Source organism: Macrotis lagotis, chromosome 2 (assembly GCF_037893015.1).
Source record: "Macrotis lagotis isolate mMagLag1 chromosome 2, bilby.v1.9.chrom.fasta, whole genome shotgun sequence".
NCBI classification, from domain to species: Eukaryota; Metazoa; Chordata; class Mammalia; order Peramelemorphia; family Peramelidae; genus Macrotis; species Macrotis lagotis.
Genome location: NC_133659.1, coordinates 263,188,748 through 263,213,757, shown reverse-complemented (window position 1 = coordinate 263,213,757; position 25,010 = coordinate 263,188,748).

Here is a 25,010-nt window from a genome sequence, read left to right as displayed (position 1 = left end):
CATCTTTTCATTGCTTCAATTCAAATTTACTTTTATTCCCTGTTGTGCACTTTTTACTTTTATTCTTCCCCCTTCCTCACCACAACCCCCCTTCAACCCAACAAGGCTAACATTATACATATATATATATATATATATATATATATATATATATATATATATACACACACACACAAATATACACATTTAAATGCATACATACGTAGACATTCAGAACTGGAATCCAAGTCTCACATCTTCCAGTTTAGAACTTATTGTAACACAATGATTTTTGGAAACTCTTTTCATGGATTTATTTCAAAACCCTGGTGTATTTTATTATCTTTGGCACCTTATCACCTCATGCTCTAACAAAGCATTGAGAACATGTGTAATACAGGGCTGATTATTTCCTTTTCAGCAGATAGACACTCAAGTGTTTCATTTTAAAGGGTTAGAGGGTTAGGATATTTTTACTCATTTCAAGGCTTTCAAAAGCAACGCCTTTCTGGAAAACAAATGAAAAATATTGGGGTGATAATGTACAATATCTCTAAAATGATCCTGTGATAATTTTTTAATGTAAGGTTAAACACACAAAATAGTTGGGAGAAGGACCTTTGCAACAGAAAATTAGTAGAATTTGTTCCATTTAATTGTGAACTATAGATTGATAATGAATAGTGAGCAAGAAATTAGGAAAGTATTAGAAGATCTGAATGTACATCAAGAATAATATATTTTGAATGCTAAAAGATTAGAACTCAATTTGTCAATCAAACCAGTGCTCTGATGGGAACTGACTTCTTTACAAATGTACCATGTAAAGATATGCTGAATAAAACCAGTCCCAAGGTTTAGGATGGTTGTTAGCTAATGATGACAATATGCCATGGAACAAAATACTTAGGTCCAAATACTGAATGAGAAACCTTTTGCACCTACAAATAAAATCTTTCTGGACATTACTACAGGTACTCAGAACCTGCCATTAATCAACTTATCCCTCCCCCCCCCCCCATTATGGAGTTATTTTCTTGTTAAACTTTGAGAATGCATATAAGGACCTTTTCCTTTTTTTCTAATTTCTCAGACAGAGTCCCAGAAGTAGTATTCTGAGTGAAGGGATATGCAGAATTTGGGGTAATATGGCTTTCTAGAACAGTAGGACAAATTCACAGCTGCACAGATAAATATGCCTGTTTTCCTGCTGCCCCTTCAACAATGATCATTTTTTTTTTTCTTATCATCAACAAGATATAAACAGAATAAAGTGAGCAGAACTAGGGGAGTAATTCATATTATAATATTAATAGTGTAAAAAATGAACAATTCTAAAAGATTCAGAGCTCTGATTAGCATGAAGATGCTAATCAAACACAAAACATTTTTGGATATAAACAATATGGGAATATGCTTTGAGTACATTTGAATATTAAAAAGATTTTGTATTTCTTTCCCCCGCCCAGTGGAGGATATTGGGGGGCGATAAAATGCTCCACAAATAATTTTTAAAAAAGATTAACACAAGGGTCTGACACCACAAAAGAATGTAATGAGACCAATGAAATAACTGACAAGAATACTCCCTGAGTCTCTTAGAGGGGGAAAATATCATAAAACTATTGATGCAAATGCACAAAGCATTTAATAGGTAGTCCCACTATAAATGTTCCCTTTTTTGTTAAGGATTGTTTTTTTTTTTTGCAAGGCAAATGGGGTTAAGTGGCTTGGCCAAGGCCACACAAGTAATTATTAAGTGTCTGAGGCCATATTTGAACGCAGGTACTCCTGACTCCAGAGCCAGCATTCTATCCACTGCACCATCCAGCCGCCCCATAAATGTTCTCTTAACGAAATAGACGTGCAAGAAGGAGGGAAGAGAGTAAACATTTATATACTGTTCTAGATACTGTACTATTCATTTTTACATCTATCACATCAATCCTTATAATAACCCTGAGAGACTGGTGCTACTGCTATTCCCATTTACAGTTGAAGAAACTGAGGCATATAGTGATTAAGAGACTCACCCAGGGTCACAGGGTCTGAGGCTGGATTTGAATACAGGTCTTCCTGACTCCAGGCTCAAATACTCTATCCACTGCAGCTATAACTGCTCAGATACTATCCTAGTTATTCTCTTGCAAAATACTAGTTGAATGGAATGAAGATAATACAAACACATATTTTTAATTCTTTATATCAAATAACCTGGTCTCAAATTTTGTTTCTATTATTTACTACTTAGGCTTAGTATCTTGGCTCACTAGAACCCTACTTTCCTTTGATTATAAAATAAGAGTGTTGAATTGGATGACTTTTTAGTTCTTTTACAATTCTAAATGTTATGTTCATGATTACACAATAAAAAAAATCGTATAACTGGGATTCAAAAAGCCAGCATATAATAAAAAGAGTTCTGACTATAATTAAGTAGATGAAAAGCAACTCAATTTTCAATGTAGATTTTCATAAAAAATATGACTCTGGACAAACTGCCTTTCCAGAAAAGAACTAAGAAGACTGGCCTATCTGACCACCCCTCAGCAGATTCTATTTTTCATTCTTCTTTCCCCTCAACAAACATAAGGGGAGGGCATTATAAGTCCTTATACCTCAAGATGCTAGTCATTACCTAGAGGAGAGCACTCCTCTGCTAAGCAAAGCTGATTTAAAAACTAAGATTTAATTTAAGGATGTCTATTCACCTTGCCAAGCAAGTTACACTTTTCTTCTATGAAAAGTAAACTCCCTTCCTTAAAAAAAACCAATTTTAGATGCATTGATTTAGATATATATTTCAAGAATGAATTTTCTGCACAATATAGGGTGGAATGGCATTACTAAATATGGAAGTAGACTTGAAGGTCAAATTCCAAAAGATAATAATGCAACTGTTTGAACTGCATCAAAAAGCGCATGCCAGAAATTATACAAGGATATTGTCTGAATGCATACACAATTCTTAGTAATCTTGGAAGGCAGCAGCATTCTCCCTCCATACTCACATATTCACAAATTTAGCATTGAAAGGGACTTTAGAGATAATATAATTCAATTGTTTCCTCTTATTCCCATTTTGTTTTTTAGGATTTTGGAAGGCAAATGGGGTTAAGTGGCTTGGCCAAGGCCACACAGCTAGATAATTATTAAGTGTCTGAGGCCAGATTTGAACTCAATTACTCCTGACTCCAGGGCTGGTGCTCTATCCACTGCACCACCCAGCCACCCCTTATTCCCATTTTTCAAGGGAGGAATCTGAGACTTGCCCAAAGTCCTAAGTCCCAAGTGCCTGGGGTGGTATTTGAAGCAACGAGGTTTAGCATCCTTTTCGTTAGAACCCAATGCTTCTAATCTGAAGGGTATTTGAATATTCTGTATTGAATATTTTGCAAAAGTAATTTGGATTTTGCCAGGCATTGTAGTACATTCCTATAATCCCGCTCCTGGAGTGGCTGAGGTTGATGGATCTCAAGCTTTGAAATTCTGAGCTTCGGTGAATCAAGTTGACCAGGTGCCCAGACTAAGTTTGACACTGATAAGGGTGGGGTGCCAAATGGACCTAGGTGGGAAATTCTAGACTGGATGAAATAGGAGGATCATTTGAAAAAAAAGTGAAGTAGTATGGATTTAAAATCAAGGAACATGGAAAGGGGAAGAGTCCTTAGTCATCATTTGGTTCTGCTCTTCCACTATACACATAGTTTGTACAACACTGTGACCCTGGGTAAGTCACTTAACCTGTTTGCCTCAGTTTCCTTATCTGTAAAATGGGCTGGAGAAGGAAATGACAAATCACTCCTGAATCTCTATCAAGAAAAACCACTTCATGGAAGCCCATTATGTAGATGTAAAAATGAGTTCCAGAGAGGTGAATCAAATTTAATCAAGCATCACACAACTAAATCAGTGGTAGACAGAAATAAAAGTTGAGTCTTCTGAATCCAACTAAAATGTTTTGTTCCATTATACCACACTTGTAAATAAAAATGACTTTCTGAGGTTGTTATTTCCTAGTCTGTCATGATTACAACATGTTGTGGTGGCTCTTGTGACAGGGAAAACACATTCTTTACCTGATTTATCCCGCTGAAGGAAAACAGGCAACAGGGACAAGATGACTAATTCTGCTGCACCTTTGTCTAAGGCCAGACTTTCTCCTAACCTGGACTGTAACAAAACTAGTATCTACCAGCATTTCCCTACAATATGATCCAGGTTCACCCTCCTCCTTCCTTCCTAAGACAAAGATCTCTAAGAGTAACATAACTTCAGGATATCTGTTTTCTTGACCTAACTTTCTGGTTACTTATGACCATATAAAGTCACACCCACATGTGCTCAATCATCTTGATAGTGAATTTCTGAAGCTTTTGTGACTTCCATGGTATCTAGTATCTATCCTGACAACCAGATGTATATTCATAAAGTAGGGGGGGGTGGGCAGAGAAGTATCAGTGTCCAATAAAGCTAAATGCCACTGTCTCTTTGCTGTGCATCCTTGCTATAATTAGGGCCAAGTAAACCTCCTTTTGGTTAACTGTTCAATGACTTGTGATTTATTGTTGTTGAGTATCTAACTCTCTGAGACCCAATTTGGGGTTATCTTGGTAGAGATACTTGGGAGTAGTTTGCCATTTCCTTCTCTAGCTCATTCCACAAATGGGAAAAATAACTTGCTCAGGGTCACACAGCTGGATATGAACTAGTGACCATCAACTTCTGATTCCAAATCCAGCACAGCACCTAGCTGCCCTCCACTGGTAGGTACCGGACATCAATATTTTCATTGTAGAGGTGCAATGCTGGACTGAAATAAAATACTCATAAATCATTTCATTCAAATGTTGAACCTTTGCCAAGAGAAGGTGGTAATGGAGCTACCTTCACAGTAGCTCCTCAAAGGATCAAAGTTCAATAGGGTGCATCACATTATACTGTGTCACAAGTGATGTATTAATAGGAAAAAAAGAATTGAAAAGGATGAGAGACAATTTCTAGTTAGGTCCTGGGACCCCACAAATGTACCAAACCTCCAATACCACAATGTGATTATAGCATGGTGGGGAAGGGAAGGAAGGATTTGTCTGAGTGGGAGGCTTGGGGTAGTAGTGGGGCAGGGGGAGCATGGTATATGAGCCTTGGCTGTCCCGGGGGAGAACAATACTAGAGAACATATTAGAGGGACAAGGGCAAGCAAGACAACCTACTTCCTTTGTAGAGTTTGCATAGATCTCTAATGGTGGTGCTTAAAACTGTCAACAGTCACTGACATTCCTTCCACATGTTACCTAGAATATATTCTTTATACAAATTGACAGAAAGTCTATCTTAGGCAAAGAGGAGAGAAATGATAAAAGAGATGAGGAGGCAGAAAGGCAGCTACAGCCATGTACCAGTGATTTGATTTTTGTCCAATCTCTCAACTTCAAACTCTTCTGCAAAGTAGGGATAAGAACATTCACTCAAGCAATGTCAGAGAATTGTTACAATCCAATGAGTTGACTCCTATGACCATGTTTTAAAAGTCAAAAAGCCCATAAAACTATAAGTTACCATTATTAATGGCCAAAACACACAACTAGACAAAAGGTTTGATCTCACACCAATAAAATATGTTATGTTTTCACCTCCATCACTCTCATTTTCCCCCAACTTTAAGAGTAAAAAAGGGGAAAAAAAGTATTTTTTTTAAATTAAGGTTTCCTCTGTGACTTCATTTCTACAGGAACATATCAGACCTCAGTAATAACAGTCTGACAAAAGGAGAAAAAAAGATAAAAGCCTATTCCAACAGTGTGGAGTCAAGAAAAATCATGCAAGAATGATTCAAAAATGAATATGTAGTTTCAAATGGTCAAAAATAACAATTTAAAGAAAAAATTCCCAGAGGGAGCCTGTGGAAGTCTTGGAATTTTTTCTTTTTATCATTGACAAATTCTATTTTTCCTATGCAGGAGGAAGAAAACAGAAAGAAATCATTTCTTTTCATGACTATTTAAAGAAGCCAGATGAGTTCTTACATGTTCCCTTCTCCTATTGTAGGAGACATTTTGTTGGTCCTTGTACCACTGTTAAAGATTCATCTGCTTCTCTGCAAGGGGAACTGTTTTGTGAATCTATTCTGCTTTTAAATCTTCCCTTTCCAGCCCCAAACTTAATATTTTGCTTATACTTTTTTTCTGAATTTGCATTTAGAAACTGATCATTTCTGGTCTAGAATTTTCTTTTCATTTAACAAGAATAGAGAAATTTTAAAGTTAACTATACTCCAATGAATCTGTATCTTTGTTAAAGTGTCCACATTGGCACAGATCACAATACATCCAGGCTTGCTCATTCTATACAATTTGGGGTCTGGCACTATTAATCCTCTGTGTTCCACCCAACATGCTAAAAGGCTTACTTCCTGCAGAATCTGGGATCTAGGGCTTTTTAACTTCCTCATTTCTGTTACCACACAATCAATTTTGAAATCAGGCTTTACTATTCCCACTCCTGCTATGGTCCTTTGGTCGACCACCATTTTTAATTTTTCTGAAAATCACATGATTCACCAGGAAGAAAGCTGGTTATAAAGAGCTGTTTTTTTTATAAAAGCAAACAGCTTAAAATCATTAGAATTACTGTGATATTTCCTAAATATGATCAAACACAACCTTTTCTTCTTGTTCATTCATGGGTATTACCTGACCAAGATGGGCCAAACTACTAAATAAGTGAAATTTACTATCTAGGATTTCTTTTTAATTGCCTGTAGCAAACCCACAAAGAATACACTTTGAATCAAGGTATCTTTTATATGAATTTCTTTTAATCTTTTTAAAGGCTTGAATTATTTACTCTATGGTCAGGAAATATTCATCTGTATTTTTAGGTGAAGAAAAGTTTGGGTTAAAAAAATCAACCATACAAAAAATAGAAAAGATGTAACAAACAAAAAAAATGTCAGAGGAGTTTCAGTGACTCTGTATGAATCAGTAGCATATATGGCAGGTAATAAAAATAGGCATGATCAAACACCATGAAGGATAAAAAATGGCAAAGAGAGGTTCCATATGGGAGAGGTTAGGAATTGGTCAATGTTCATTCTTTACCAAGTTATGAAATTACTATATTCATTAAAAATAAGAGACTAGAATCGGAACATTTAACTCAATTGGAAAAGATATTGTCATGACCAAAGCCCATTGACCAGTATAGATCTCTAAAGTCTGCAAAGTGCTTTGTATTTATGATTTCCTATGAGGTCCCAAACAGCTCTGAAATAGATATCATTAGTATTATTTCCCCCTTACAAATGGGAAAAACTCACAAGACTTGACCTCAGAAGTTAGCAAATAGGTATCTCAATCAAAAATTGAACCCAGATTTTCTTGACTTTTGCTCTTTGATAGGAAATAGTCAATTTGGAAGATAACATAAGAATTTTAATTTAACACAACAGTATAAATTACCAGACATACTCATTAAGCATTAACATCAGGCAATAACAAAGTTTTTGAATACCTTAGAGGAACACTCTTCTGGAAATGATTCAGAAGAAAACAAAATTTGGGTCTACAGACCTGAGTTTCAGTCCCTTTGCTTACCTCTGTGTCTTTGTTCAAGATCTCAGTTTCCTCATTTGTTACATGAAAGCATTAGACTGAACAACCTGTGATTTTACTTTTGACTTTAAAACTATGATTCCTATCATACACACACACACACACACACACACACACACACACACACACACACAACAATCAGATTCTCAGACTCTTCTGTCAAATTAATAAAGTAGCAATTACTAAACATTTTTCAGATGATGGTTTATTCAGCCTGGCACAAAGAATCATTTTCTTACGAATATTCTACTAAGAAAAGATTAGTCTTTCAAATTAGGTTCCTATTTATAGAAGTAGGTCATTCAACAACAGTGACAATAGACCATCTTTTAAGGTCTCTTGTGTGATTTTTAATACATGCATGAAAGACATTTGTTATAAGAAATCCAATATAGAAGCATGTTTGTTCCATCAAATCAAATGTCTAATTATAGTCAATAGATAGTAATTACAGTTGGATCTAATATTCTCAGCACCTTTCAGTCAATTGTGTGACTAAATACGTGATCCTATTTTTAAAAACTTGTCTATTCCCTCCATATGCCTTTATCAAGGATGTCCCTGATAAATATGCGAAATTTTCACAGATTTTATATAAATGCAAAAGGAGATATATGGGGTAAATAGCTCATATTTTCTTGATTGTATTTTTTCCATAGCACTAAATTTCTGTCTATAATTTTTCAATACTGTTATCATACCAGCCTACTTATTCTGTAGTGTCACTTTCTATTTCCTTATGAATCACAGTAGGGCATTGTAGTGTTGATGTGCAAATTACAAATGTACAAATGTAGACATTTGATGGAAAAAAGTGTGTTTACAGTTATTAGTTCCTCATATTCCACAGATGTGAAAAATTAAATTTGGGAGGTTTGAAAGCTATGATTTTCCCATCATTAAAAAAGACAAACATTGAAGGACTACTTCCTTTTTATTGCTATTGGCTATTACCAACCAACTGCCTCAGAGGAATGTCACTGAAACACAGCCCCTCCAAGTTTTAAGACAGTCTTAATTATATAGACATAGGGAAAGAATTGATTAATTTTGAATGACTTTTTTGGAAAGGATGATGTAGCTGAACAAGCAGTCTTCAGTCCTATAATTACATAATAACATAGTCAGGGAGTTGAAGTGTGGCATGAGGGAAGTCACCAGTGAAAGGATGCAAAACAAGGTATGTCCATGGAATCGTAGTTCTACCAGTTGTGCTGAAGAACCTGTGTTTTGTTTTTTGGCATTTAAGAGGCCAAGTGGAATCCCACTCCATGGACTTGGTTGTGATTCTTTGGAACATGCCATTTGGAGAGGCACTTGAAAATTCAATCCTCAATTCTCCCCAGGCACCTGAAACTTTTTCTGGAATTGAGGAAAAGGACTGATGTGCCAATTGCACCCCCACTTAATTTTCTGAAGACAGTCAGGAGTGTTCTTATCACTTCAAAACATTTCTACTCTCACTCTCAAGCTGTGAACCTCTAGAGGGACAGAAGTTGAGTGAGACAGAGTAAGTTGCAGGTAGAGACATGGATCCTAGTAGCCAGGGGTAGAAAGCAGCAAGAACCAACTAGGAAACTAAAAGGATAAAAGATCTATCCATAGTCAGTCACAGGTAGAGATGTGGAATTCAAGCTCGGTCTCCTTTTCCTAAGTCCCACTGACCTGATTCTCCCAGTGATTCATTTATAGTATGACAATTCTACATGGAAACTAATACAATGTTTTCTATTTTAAAAAGGAAGAAACAGGTTCAAAGATAGTAAAAGATTTGTTCGTGGGTCACATGCTAATTCCAGAACTGAAATCTAATCCTCCTAATGGACTCCAAGTCTGGTACTAGCACACTTCATCTCAAGAAACCAAATATATAAACCCACACCATTAAAGGGAATCTTCTCCCTCTCTGCAAGTTCATTCCCTTCTCAGGACAAACATGCTCAGGTTTTTCTTATGCTAAAAAAGAAAAACAAAATAAAATCCCTTCCTTTTACCCTGATATTTCTAGGTTATAGTTAGTTTTATCTGTTCCTATTATCTTGAATATTCATTAAGATAAATAACAACCATTAGAATCTCTGATCTATTCAAACAGTAAATATGCTTTGTTATTATTTTTAAGTTGATCTCTTTAAAAAATATTCAGATGAATCTGTTCTCTCAAAGAAACATTCCACAATGTAGTAATACTTTGTTGTTATTATTTTTTATTTTAACATTTGAAGATTATGTAAAAACCAGTGAAGGCAATATTTTGTATTGACTTTGATGGAAGGAATTCCCTATATGCTCTTTCACTGAAATTCCCTTTATCCACAACAGGCCCCTGAGCTGCAATTTTTGATCTTTAAGAGCTGCATGGAGCATTGCTAGATTAAGTGATTTGCCTTATGTGCTCAGAGGTGGTTTTTGAATCCATGTCTCTTGACTTTGAATGTGGCTCTCTGTTCAATATCTGTGCCTCCTTCCTAGAGGATAAATGACATTCAACCACCTAAGACAGAGCAATAAACAGGTCTGTGACATTTTAAGACTCCTCCTATCATGCCATACTGACCAATTTTATTACCTACTTCTGAATAACAGTGAATGAATTCATATTTGATTCAGGAAGACAAATGACTATAGAAATTGTGCTAGAATGCTGAACAAACCTCAAAATCAATGCCAAAGTAAACCCCCCCAAAAGTCCTACCGGGAATTTTCTTGGCCCATCCAATCATGTGAACCAATTAATTATCAGCAAGTTTGGTCAATGACATCATCATGGAGGCTTCCGTAAATGGTTTGTTGGGCAGACTCACAAACACATTAGGTGGCTCTGCTTCCAGGAGAGATAGCACAAACTGCTCAGGGCTCAGAACATTCATCAGCAGCTCTTTCACTTGGGTTACATTTTCACTATTTGTCTTTGCTTTGCTAAGACAATTCATTTGCTCATCTGCATTCCGCTGCCTTTGGATAACTTGATACCGAAAGCGTTCTCTCCGGGAACCTATAGATGGGTGGGAAAGGGAAATATTAATAAAATGTTTTCCCTCTATTTCTCCTGCCAACCCTTAGGATATCCCCTTCCCCTAGGTTGGTGAACCAGGGGTTAATTATCTAGAGAATTGAATATCCTTTCTTTGTGTGTGTGTGTGTGTGTGTGTGTGTGTGTGTGTGTGTGTGCGTGCGCGCGCGTGTGTGTGTATTATATATTATTAATACATTATATGTAAAATAAAACATATATGATGTATGCGACATCTGATATATTTTCAAACATCATATATTAACATAAAATATGTGTTATATTAATGTATAATTTAATAATATTATATTTCACTTGAAATTATATATTACATATAACTAGTGTGCCTATAATATGCATATTACATAGTTTTATATTATATAACATATGCATATGCAGAAAGAATGATTCCATCTCCAAAGTTAAATTTTATTTTGCTTATGACTACTTACTATTTTATTCTGTTATCAGTTTTTTAAAAGGTAAGAAAAAGGAAGGGAAAAGAAATATACTGGAGGAGGAATGTAGAAATAGCAGGAACTAGTTACTTTCACATAAATGGATTGCTGGCCTTATGCTTTTTGGTCTCGTACTCCAAGTTCTTCCCCACCTTACTTCCCTTCATGGGCCTTCCTTCCTTGTTTCCCCTTTTCCATATATCTCTGTTTCTTTTCTCTACTGCCAGAATATTTACAATTGAGGAAACTGAGTCAAACAGTATAAGTGACTTGCCCGGGGTCACACAGATAAGAAAGATCTGAGCCCAGATTTGCTCTCAAATATTCCTGATGCCAAGCCTAGTGCTCTAGCCATTGCACCTGCCCCAAACTCTTTGTGTTTGTGTTCAACCCTCCTTCACCCAGCTCAGATAAGAATGAAGTTCATGAGATGTCTTTTATCTTTGTGCTCTCCTCCATATATTTTCATTAACTTCATTTATGCCAAAACAGTAAGTTCCTCCTGCTTGTTTCCTATTCACTCTCTATTTCTTTTCCCCTCCCTTTCTTACCCCTTTTAAAACCAAAAACAAAGAACAAAAATCACATTTACTTCTTTTGTGACCTAAGAGAAGTCCCTTAATTTCTCAGTCTTAGTTTCCTCACCTCTAAAATGAGGGGGTTGGATGTAATGATCTATACAGTCCCTTTCAGGTCTAAGTCTATATCCTTATGATGCATTCTCCAGATTCTAGGATAAAGCTAGTTAATTTCAATAGAGACGAAGTTGTGAGGGGGTAGCACAGAGGGCAGTTTAACTGATCCAGGACAACAGGCTTTTGTTTAGACTATTTCCTACAATGAAGAACTCTACTACTTTACAACATTGCAGTGTTAGTAAGTAAAGGTATTGATTTTCAAATCCCCTTTTGATTCAAACATTTAGGTTTATACATACAAGAGAGGAATGAAGCAGAGACTCCCAAGGCAATCATTCCAAGGAGTCAGGAGGTAAAACAGAACATAAACACAGAAATAGCTTCAGACACTTACTGTGTGACCCTGGGCAAGTTGCTTAACCTCTATCTACCAGAGTTTCCTAATTTGTATAATGGGTGTTATAATTGCAACTAACTCCCAGAGTTACCAAGATAAAATGAGACTATAATTGCAAAATGCATAGCATAATGCTTGTCACATAATAAATGCTATATAATTACTAACGGTGATGATGATTGTTATTGTTATTATTATTGATCTGCTTTGTAAGCTTTAAGGCACTATATAAGAGCTCTCAATAGAAATAGTTTTCACTGAGTAAATAAAAGGTAGTTTTAGGCGGGAAAGAGTATTCACAGCTGAACGGGAGTAGAGACAGCCTAGGCACAGGATGGCACCTGACATGATTCTTTTTTTAAGATTTTATTTATTTTGAGTTTTACAAATTTTCTCCCATTTGTGCTGCCCTACCCCTACCCCCCACAAACGGCATTCTGTTAGCACCTGACATGATTCTTGAAAGCAACTAGGAATTCCAAGAATCAGAATAGAGAGGTAGTTAATTCTGAGTACATAAGACTATATTTATGTTCAGAGTGGGAATATAATAAAAAATAAGAAGAATAGCTAGCGTTTTAAAGAAATTACCAATGTCTTATCCTTTAAACAACACATTTTAAAGATAGAGGAGACTGAGATAGGCAGAGATTAAGTATTTTGCAGAGGACTGAAAGTCCAACTCCCAAGTCTTTACATGGTCTGCAGTTACCTCCATTTTATTCTATCTCTTGCTGCTAGCTTTGTTGGTATTAAATAGATGTGTTGATGTTTTGTGTGAGTTTATTTTATATCCCAAAACTTTGCTAAAGTTATTAAGTGATTCAAGCAGTTTTTTTTAGTTGATTTTCTAGGATTCTCTAAATATAGCATTATTATCATCTGTGAAGAATGAGTTTTGTTTCCTCATTTCCTATTCTAATTCCTTCAATTTCTTTTTCTTCTCTTATACTCTTATCCTGAATACAGTGATGATAATGGGCATCCTTGTTTCATCCCTGATCTTATGATCTTATTGCAAATGCTTCTAGTTGATCCTTGTTTTATATATATATATATATATATATATATATATATAATGCCTGCTAATGGTTTGATACTTTTCCATTTAAAAAAAAACTCTTTGGAATACAGACCTAAAAGTGATATTGGTAGGGTAGTTTTTATATACTTTTGGATATACTTCCAAATTGCTTTACATAATGGTTAAGTCAGTATACACCTTTACCAACAGTGCATTTATGTCACAATTTTCCCACATTCCCTCCAACACTTTTCACTTTCCTTCTCTTGTCATATTAGCCAATCTAATAGATGTAGGGTTATAGCTCGAGGTTTTTAAATTTTCATTTCTCTAATCAATTTTGGTTTAAAACATTTTTCATGACACTAATATATAGCTTTGATCAAAAATTGCTTAGTCACATCTTTTGACTATCAATTGGAGGATAATTTGTCCTCATAAATTTGACAGAATTCTCTCTATATATATTTGAGATGAGATGTTTATATATCTATAAAATTTCTCAATTTTCTGCTTCCCTTCTAATATTGACTTCATTGATTTTATTTGCATAACTATTTTATAACAACCAAAATTATCCATTTTATTCTTCAATATTATATTTATCACTTGTTTATTCATAAATTATTATCTTATACATGTATTTGATTCTATGTTCCTCATATTTTCATGTGATGTCTCCCTTTTTCTCTAGGTCAAATATTCATTTTGACCTAATTTTGGGAAATTGTTTAAAATACTGGTCTGTGCACAATTTCTGCCAAACTCTTTTGCAGTTTTCCCAACAATTTTTGCCAAATGAATTCTTATCTCCAAAGATTAAATATCTTTATGTTGGTCAAACACAAGGTTACTATAATAATTTACTATTAGTTTACCTACTATGTCCCACTCATCTACCTTTCTATTCCTTAGCCAGTACAGATAATTTTGATAATTACTACATTTTAAGACAATTGAATGTCTGATACTGCCAAAACCCTTTTCTTTATATCTTTTAAGTAATTAATTCCTTTGATATTTTTGATTTATTTTACCAAATCAATTTTATTATTTTTTCTTACTCAATAAAGAAATTTTTGTTAATAGAATGGGATGGTAGATTGGTTTAGATAGAATTGTCATGTTTATTATGTTGTCTTTGTCTACCCATGAACAACTAATATTTCTCCATTTATTGAACTCTGACTTTGTATAAAAAGTTGTTTATATTTATGTTCATGTTGTTCCTAGGTTTGTCTTGCAAGTGTAATCCTAGATATACTTATTCCCAAGGCTGGACCTAGAAGGATCAAAGTTCAAATCTGACTTTAGACACTTAACCCTTACTAGATATGTGACCTTGGACAATTCACTTAACCTTGATTGCCTAGCATCCAATCAACCTGATCCATAGCTGGCCACTAGTCCCAGATGGCTCTGGAGGAGCAGGTGAGGTTGGTGACTTAGCACAGCTCCCTCTCCCCCGCCACTTAAATCCAATTCATCTGCTTGTCATGACATCACCTCCCTGGCATGGTCTATTTCAAAAACGAAGGATAAAGATCAATCAGGACTGGATTAGAGGGTGACTAGGTGTCTCAGTGAATAGAGCACTTGCCCTGGAGTCAGGAGTACTTGAGTTCAAATCCAACATCAGACACTTAATAATTATCTAGGTGTGTAGCCTTGAGTAAGCCACTTAACCCCATTGCCTTGGAAAAAACCAACTGGATTAGAGCTTAGAGTTTCCTGACTCCAGAGCCCACTGGCATGACAAGAGTTTAGGGAAAATTTAGTAGGAAAATATTACTGGAAAATAGAGCATATAAAAGAGAGAAATATGAAATAAGACTGAAAAAAATAGTTTGGAGTCAGAGCTCTATGTGCCAAACTAAATTATTTGCAGTTTATTCTAGAGGTATAGATTAGGAAAATTGTGAGGAAGAAGAGGAGGAAAGAAAGTAATATAGACAAGCCTTTAGACTGCACTACTTCAGTCAATCTTATTTTGACAGTTGGGTGGAGGTTAGATTGTAGAAGGGGAACTAGAAGTCAGAAAACCATTAAAAAACACATTTGGCTTTAAAGGGAAAGAAATAGTATATTAGCTTAAGGGGATAGCAGACCCTAGAGAAAATTTTCCCTGTGTTTAATCTTTTTTAATGATAAGGGAGACCTAAGAATGTTTATAGACAGAAAAAAGAATCAGTGGAGAATCAAAAAAAATTGAAGATGCATGAGGGAGGAAAGATGATTATTGTGAACAAGGCCATGAAGTAGGACTGGAAAATATATGATCAAAGGCACATGTGCAAGGGTTAGCCTTGGCAGGGAGGAAAGTTCCTTGTCCAGGGATGAGGGCAAAAAGATAACAAGACATTCTGAAGTTGAAAGAAAGGAAACTAAGGGATTTGCTATTGGATAATCTGTGGCCATGGGAGTCAAGAAGACTTAGTTTTAAACACTACCTCTCATGCTTAACCGTATAACCTTAGATTATTTCCACAAATCACTCTATGTCTTAGTTTCCTTATCTGTAAAAGTGAAGATAATACTTGTATCTAATTCAGGAACAAATGAGATTTATTTATATAAAGGATTTTACAAAAAATGAAGATTTAATAAAACTGTCTGTTACTGTGATTAATGATGATTAGAGCTATGTCAGGCATTAGAGATCAATGTCCAGTCATCCCATTTTAGAATTTCAACTCTGTGAATAAAACATATATGTAAAATTTTTCTAACATGCTAAAAATAAAAAAAAATCTCCAGTAGGCTACTCACTTAAAAGGAAATTCATCAAAATAAGGAAAGAATTTAGTTATGGGAACTTAACTTAGAAAATGGTTAAAAAGAAAACCACATGAGATACTTTTTATGCATTCCTTCCATTTTAATTAAGCACCACAGTTTATTTATCCCATTTTGTTGTGCATCCAAGTTACTTCTAGCTTCCCCAGGAACAAGTAAAACTGGTATTAACCATCATGTTTGGCTCAGGCTTTGTTTTTGGTAACACTCTCATTGTATATTTTGAACAATACTGATGATGTCTTAACTGCTAAATCAAACAGCCTCTTCTCAGTTACTACTCCTTTTGGCCCTTTTATTAACCTTCTTTTGTTGTTGTTCAGTCTTTAAGTCATGTTCTATTCTTTGTGACCTCATTTGGAGTTTTCTTGGCATAGATACTGGAGTGTTTTGCCATTTCCTCCCGCAGGTTATTTTACAGATGAGGAAATTAATGCAAACAAGATTATGAGACTTGCCCAGAATCACACATTTAGCATGTGTCTGAGTCATCCTGACTCCAGATCTGGCATTCTTATCCTTATTCACTTTCTACCCTGGTGACATACTTCCTGAGTTCAGATCCTCTCTTTTGAATTCTATTTGCCCATTTCATCTCCACTTAAAAAATCAAACAGCACATCTAAAATCAAATTGATTTTTTTTCCTCTTAAGGCATTATCATCCTTCCAGTCACATAGCTAGGTGAGTTTAGAAAGATTACTGATTTTTTGCCTATAATTCACTGCCCATATCCAGGCAATCTCCAGGTCTTGTCAATTCTGTCTCTAGAGAGATAGCCCCACCTCCTCACAGAGCTCCCATCCTGTATCAGGCCCTCACCCTCATTTATTTGTGAGCTCCTTGAGGACGGGGATGTCATTGACTAATTTTTGTGCAGTGCCTCTAATAGCCTTCTCCTTGATGTTTATCACATTAAAGTTCTATCAATGTCATTCTCCCTCTTGAAATAATCACACAGACACAAAAATAATACACTCTTTAGATTGTATTTAAAGTTTTGTTTTTGTTTTGTTTTTTTAGCAAGGCAATGGGGTTAAGTGGCTTCCCTAAGACAACACAACTAGATAATTATTAAGTGTCTGAGGTTGGATTTGAACTCAGATCCTCCTGACTCCAGGATCAGTGCTCCATATACTGTGCCACCCAGCTGCCCCTTAAAGTTTGTTTTTAAAGCCTACCACTAACTTATTCTGACTTCTTTTTCCATAATGGATATTTTTTTTTGCCTTCAACAGGTATTATGGGATCATAGACAATGTCTTAACATTTATCACCTCATATCTAGACTATTAGTCCATGTTGCTGTTGTAGCCTGCTGGCTAATCCTCCCTACAAGTCTTTCCCCACTCCAGTCCATTCTCCACTAGCTATCAAATTCATCTTTCTAAAGTGCAAGTTTGATCGTGCTAACCCCTATTTAATCAACTCCAGTGGCGCACCATTGCTTCCAAGATCACATAAAATCTGCTATTTGATTTATAAAGTCTTCCATAACTTGGCACCTTCCTATATTCCCTATCTTCATATACTTTACATATCTCCATGCGTTCTGGTATCCAGAGACACTAGAGTCCCTGGGGGCTCCATCTCCAGAGAATGAACATTTCTTCTCCTGGATTCTCTCCAGTTTCAAGCCAGGAATTCTCTTCTGTTCATCTTTTATCCCAGATTCCTTGGTTTGCTTTCATTTCCAGCTGAAATGTACTTTCTTCAAGAAGTCTTTCCCAACCCTCCTTAATTCTGGAATCTTCCCTTTGCGATTATCCTCAACATATCTCATCTATATCTTGTTTGAGCAGCTAAGTGGTGCATGTGATAAAGGGTTGAGCTTAGAGTTTAGGAAGATCATCTTCCTGAATTCAAATCTGACCTCAGACACTTCCTAGCTGGGTTATTCTGGACAAGTCACTTTAACCTGTATGCCTCATTTTTCTCACTTGAAAAATAAGTTGGAGAAGGAAACGGCAGCCCACTACAATAAAGAAAATGCAAATGGGATCTCAAAGAGTCAGACAGAACTAAAAATGACTGAACAAAAAATCTTATTTGTACATAGTTATTTATTTATGCATGCTATTTTCCCTTTCCCTGAGAGCAGGGACTGTATTTTGCTCTTCTTTGTACTCTCAGTACATAATACTTAGGGATGGCACGTAGTGTATACTTAATAATTGCTAGATGACTAGCTGGGCCTCAGTTTCCCCATTTGTAAAACTGGGATAATAATGCTAATAGTACCAACCCCAAAGGGCTATTGAGAGGATCACAAGAGAATGCACACTTGAAACTTCAAAGTCCTATTTAAATGACAATTATAATAATTCACAAATTCTGATCCAGGCAGAAGGGACCCCTAGCTAGTCCTAGAACTAAATATCTCATCTCCTGCCTCTACACCTTTTGTTCAAATTGATCCCCATGCCTGAAATATGCCTCTGGAAAGTTTTGCATTTTTCTTTTTTCTTTTTTTTTAGGTTTTTTTTTTTGCAAGGCAGTGGGGTTAAGTGGCTTGACCAAGGCCATACAGCTAGGTAATTATTAAGTGTCTGAGGCTGGATTTGAACTTAGGTGCTCTATCCACTGCACCATCTAGCTGGCCCCAATATTTGCCTTTTCAAGGCTCAGCTCAGGTATTGCCTGTCCTGTGATCTTCCCTCTATCCACACATGCTAATAGATTGTAAGATCCCAGAGAGCAGGGATTTGGGGTTTTGACTTTAGATGCCTCAGCACCTAGCGCAGTACTTTACAGTTAATAAGTCATTTATTGTATATGCATGACTAAACCAGTCTTAGACATTTCCTGGCTATGTGACCATGGGCAAATCACGTAAATTCTGATTGCCTTAATCTACTGAAGGAGGAAATAGCAAACCATTCCAATAGCTTTTCCAAAAAAATTCATGGGCAATAGGATTCATAAGATCACAGAGAAATGGACATAACTAAACAACAACATGCAGAGGGATATGTGGGGTAGGGGGGAATAAGAAGGAAAATAAAGGAAAATTATTCTCAAGGAGGAACTCCAAGTCATTGGTTGATAGTCAAAGCAAAGAGTATCTCCATTCATCATGGAGTCACATTGAAAGATTTTGAATAACTTCACAGAAATCTCCCACAATTCTCCTTGCCTCTACTATCGTATATTTGACCAAAATCCTGTGAAATCATTGACTAACCAAAATATTTTTGGACTCATGACAATTAATGTAGCCTAGCTTCCTTTTCTCCTCTTTCCATCAACACTGATCCATTTGCACTGAATTTGCTATTTGATAAACTTTTGATTTCATTAAAGTTGAATTCAGTTACCTGTAGTATAAAAAAACTAGTTAATGATATGGTTATATAATTATATATTTGTATATAATTATATTAGGCAGATAATTATATTCTCACCAATGAATATATAATTATACTGTTAATATGTTAATATAATTATGTTTTCATATAATATACAATTAATACATGTATAATCATTTATTCATATAATATACAATATTTTAGATAATATGTTATGCATTATTTGGGATAAAATAATATAGTTAATAAAAATGTCTTGGATGAATAGAATGCAATAAACATAGAAGTAGATTCACCACATTTCATCATTCCAACTTCATAACATTTCCAAAGTCTACAAGCCTGGCAACTTTTGCACTGATTCTTATCAATTGTGCAATGATTTGTGGCTGGACAAATATAATCATTATGTCCTATTACAAAAATAGAAAAAAGGAAGTTTATGGTTGCACTAGTTTGTTTATGTGCTTTCTGGTGAATATCACTGGTAACATAACATAGTTGAAATGCTTTGCTCTCTCTTCCTGCCAGATAAAAGACCAATAACCTTCTGGTAATGAAAGATGACCCTTGAGGTATCATTGGAATCAAAGGAAAACATTTAGATTCAAAGATCAAGGACATTTTGAGTATCTACATTCCTTCTTTATTCTGAAAAATGGGTGCATTTAGAAATTTCTCTTGAATTATTCATACATGAAACTAAACTGAGATAGCTATGCAACAGGTTGTGTATTTGTTTATCAAGCTTTCCCTGCTTTCTTCTTTATAGAATTAAAAGTGCATGATTGTATGTGTGTCAGAAAGCCCACAGCAGTCAGATAAGGTGTAAACAAAAAAGGACATATGATTTTTGCAATCTTAAATAAAAATTAAGACTGGATGCCTTAAATGGACAATTTGATGCGTTGTCAATGAACTGCCTCTTTGAAAGAGTGCCGAGCTTTATGATCCTTGTTTTGAACTGCATAGTAACAATATCACTAATGATAATTAGGTTTCCAGGCCAACCCAAAGAAGCCTAGCAAAGCCCACATGTCCATTAAATGAAATATTAATGGGATGATCTCAACTATACCTAACTACTATTTATAGCATTGTTTCTATGAGTGAGTCAATTAACATTTATTCAGCACCTGAAATATGTTGGGGCACTGTGCTAAGAACTGGGAGTGCAAAGAAAGGCAAAAGAATTTATTGCTTTTCCTTGTACCCTCAGCACGCAGCACAGTTCCCTGACCTCTAAGTATTTTAATGAGGGGGACAACACACCAAAACTATGTACAAAGAAATCACAATGTGATAAATTGGAAATATTCAACTAAGTGGGCATTAGAATTAATGGAGACAGGAAAGACTTCCTGGAGAAAGTAGGATTTTAACTGAGACTTGAAAGAAGCCAGGAGGAGAAGACAAGGAGGGATAGAAGCAGCAAACTGGTCAGTGAATAAGGTTTAAGACAACTAGAAATGAAGGGACAGGTCAGGCCATGGAGGGCTGTGAATAACCAACAGCGGGGTTTATATTTGATCCTGGAGACAACAGGGAACCACTGGAGCTTACTGAATAGAGGGGTGGCATGGTGAGACCTGCCCTGTTGGAAGGTCACTTTGGTAGCTCAGTGGAGGATGAACTGAGATGTGCAGAGACCCAAGGCAGGGGGTTATTGCAAAATATTCCAGTCATGAGATGGTGAGAACCTGCAAGGATGGTGGCAGGTCAGAAGACAGGAGCATCATATGTGAGAAGTGCTACAAAGAGTAAATCAATAGCCCTTTGCAAGACAGGATATGGGGAATGAGAGAGAGTGCAGTGTGGTGGGTGGCAACAAAATAACTGGGGAGCTGCTGGTACCCTCACCAGAAATAGAAAGTTATTGGAAGATATGAGTTCAGTTTTGGATGCTAACTTATTCGGTTTGAAATAGGTCAAGATGCGGTTCTAACAGGAGCACTTAATAGGCTTGTTCTTCCTCATTAGATAATGAGCCTCTTGAAGGTTGGGGTTGTTTTAAACATTTTTTCCCCCAGGGCTTAATCAGTGTTTGGCATATAGCAGGTATTTAATAAATGTTGTTACCATGATTTCTCTGAATAAAAGGCAGCAGCTGTCTAGATCAGTCATTCCCTTGGTTACTATTTCCCTAGTTGTGATCCCAGTCACTTAAAAAGAGGTTCTTTGGGAAAAATTTGGATTGCAGTTATTTCTCCTTTAAAATATTAAATATTATCCCTAAGAAACATTTCATGTGCCAACTTTTCCCATAAATTACTCACCCCAGACATAGAGAGTGTGGGAGTTGGAAGAGATACAAAAGATCCTCTAGTCCAATACCCTCATTTTACATATGAGGAAACTGAGGTAAAGAAGGGCAAAATTACTAGTCAGTGTAAGGGAGAGGCAGGATACAAATCTAAACCTTCTGATCTGAGGACCAGTGCTCTTTCTAGTACCTTGAACTGTTTTCCTATGAAGTTGATTCAAAAAAATCTATTAAATACCACTAAAGCCTTTGAGATTATTATGGCATAAGACCCAAGTTTAAAGATGCTCTCAGACATGTGCCAGTTGTGTCCCTAGTCAAGTTACACCCTCTCTCAGTTTTCTCATCTTTAAAATAGCATTTATTGCCCACTGTTATTATGAGGAGAAGCAAGAAAATATTTATAGGGGCAGCCAGGAAGTACAGTGGATAGAGTACTGACCCTGGAGTCAGGAGGACCTGAGTTCAAATCCACCCTCAGATACTTAAAAATTGCCTAGCTGTGTGACACTTGACAAGTCACTTATCCCCTTTGCCTTAAATAAAAATTCAAAAAGAAATCACAAGAAATTATTTTTAAAGTACTTTGTGAACCTTAAATTGTTTGCTAAATCTTGGCTATTAAAATCTCAAAGTATTCAATTCCTAGTTTGGGAAATGCTACCTTAGAAGTTGAATTTTGGAACAAAAGCCACCCAAAGAAATTTCAGGCAGCTTGCTGGCCTAGATTTCTGTAGTTAGGTTTTTGGACATGTAGCCCTAGTGCTGTGAATGGATATTTCTAAATTGGTGGCTATAAACAAAACAGCTGCTTCATTTGGGTCTCCAATAGCAATTTTTGAAGACAGAGGAAAGATGCTCAAAAGAATTTCAAGGACAAATTACCATGGTCTCACCATTTCTAGAGAAAAACGATTTAATTAACAACTGAATTATATTAATTTTATTTTATTTTATTTTATTAACTTAATTATATTAATTTAATTTTACTAACTACTGATTCATGAAAGTGTTTTGTGATTACTTTTCATCACAAGCTCAAAAATATGCAAAATTTAGATAATGCATCTAATAGATCATTGTTATTACTGAATGATTTTTTTAATTTAAATTTATTTTTATTAAAGATATTATTTGAGTTTTACATTTTCCCCCAATCTTTCTTCCCTCCCCCTCCCCCCCACAGAATGTACTCTGTCAGTCTTTACTTTGTTTCCATGTTGTACCTTGATCCAAATTGGTGTGATGAGAGAGAAATCATATCCTTAAAGAGAAGTCTAAGAGGTAACAAGATCAGACAATAAGCTATGTTTTTTTTCTAAATTAAACGGAATAGTCCTTCAAGCTTGAACATCACTCCCATGTTGCTGTTAGGGTGTACAGTGTTTTTCTGGTTCTGCATCTCACTAAGCATCAGTTCATGCAAATCCCTCCAGGTTTCATGAAATCCCATCCCTCCTGATTTCTAATAGAACAATAGTGTTCCATGATGTACATCTACCACAGTTTGCTAAGCCATTCCCCAGTTGAAGGATATTTACTGGATTTCCAATTCTTTGCCACCACAAACAGGGCTGCTATAAATATTTTTGTACAAGTAATGTTTTTACCCTTTTTCCTCATCTCTTCAGGGTATAGACCCAGTAGTGGTATTGCTGGGTCAAAGGGTATGTACATTTTTGTTGCCCTTTGGGCATAGTTCCAAATAGCTCTCCAGAAGGGTTGGATGAGTTCACATCTCCACCAACACTGCAATAGTGTCCCAGATTTCCCACATCCCTTCCAACAATGATCATTATCCTTCCTGGTCATACTGGCCAATATAAGAGATGTGAGGTAGTACCTCAGGGAAGCTTTAATTTGCATTTCTCTAATAATTAATGATTTAGAGCATTTTTTTCATATGGCTATGGATTACTTTGATCTCCTCAACTGTAAATTGCCTTTGCATATCCTTTGACCATTTGTCAATTGGGGAATGGCTTTTTGTTTTAAAAATATGACTCAGTTCTCTGTATATTTCAGAAATGAGTCCTTTGTCAGAATCATTAGTTGTAAAGATCATTTCCCAATTTACTTCATTTCTTTTGATCTTGCTTACATTGGTTTTATCTGTGCAAAAGCTTTTTAATTTTATGTAATCAAAATCATCTAATTGGGTTTTGGTGATGTTCTCCAACTCTTCCTTAGTCATAAACTGTTCCCCTTTCCATAGATCTGACAGGTAAACTAGTCCTTGGTCTTCTAATTTACTTATAGTATTGTTTTTTATGTCTGTGTCCTGTAACCATTTGCATCTTATCTTGGTAAAGGGTGTGAGGTGTTGGTCTAATCTAAGTTTCTTCCATATTAACTTCCAATTTTCCCAGCAGTTTTTATCAGAGGGAGTTTTTATCCTGGTGGCCTGACTCTTTGGGTTTATCAAACAGCAGATTACTATAATCATCTCCTGCTTTTACATCTAGTGTATTCCACTGGTCCACCATGCTATTTCTCAGCCAATACCAAACAGTTTTGATGACTGATGCTTTATAATATAATTTTAGATCTGGTAGGGCTAAGCCACCTTCTTTTGCACTTTTTTTCGTTAAGCTCCTGGCACTTCTAGACTTTTTATTTCTCCATATAAATTTACTTACAATTTTTTCTAACTTGATTGTAATGTAATTTTTTCCTCCAAAGCGAAGGAGAAAATATACTTCAGCATAGTCTTCTTTTCTAAAGAAAACAGAAAAAAATTTACTTTTCTGAGTAGAAGAAATTTCACTAGGGTTACCACGCTAGTTCTCTTCATGCACAAAGCTTAACAAATATATGGTGAACACTTCCTTAAATGTCTCCTTACCCTCTTCACTCCTTTACTTTTCTTGTACATATCTGAGTATATATAAATGATAAAATATAAACTCAGATGGCGAGGGATAGGCCCAGGACGAGGCCTTGTACAAAGCATGCACTAATTAAATGATTAAAATGAAACATTCTTCAAAAGTTTTCTGAAAAAAATCAAAACCAATTTAGATATAGAGGGTATTTATTGTCTTTCCCTGATTCTACCACGTAAAGAATTGGTGCTTTGGAGTCATTAGGAAAAAAACAAAAACAAAAACACCAGAAAAGTTAATTATTCTGCTACAGGTTGAGTCTCTACAGTATTTTAGCTAGTATTTAAACTTTACAACAGAATATGCAATACCAACAGGCTGACTACCTTGTTTGAATGCCAAAAGTACATTTTTCTAAAAGATCATTTTTCTGAAAGTTCATACAAGACAGGCACTCACATGTCAGTCAGAAGAAGGACACCATCAAGGTCACTCTGAAGAACTGAGAAATTGTTGTGAAACATGGGAGACACTGGTGCAGGATCACCTAGCATGGCCTGTCCACGTCAAAGACAGGCCTGTGTTCTATGAGCTCAGCAGAATTACAGTAGCTTAAAAGAAATGCGAGGAGTACACATTTAGAAACATCTCCACTTCAAATATTCACACATACTATTTGTTCCTGATCTGTCGTAA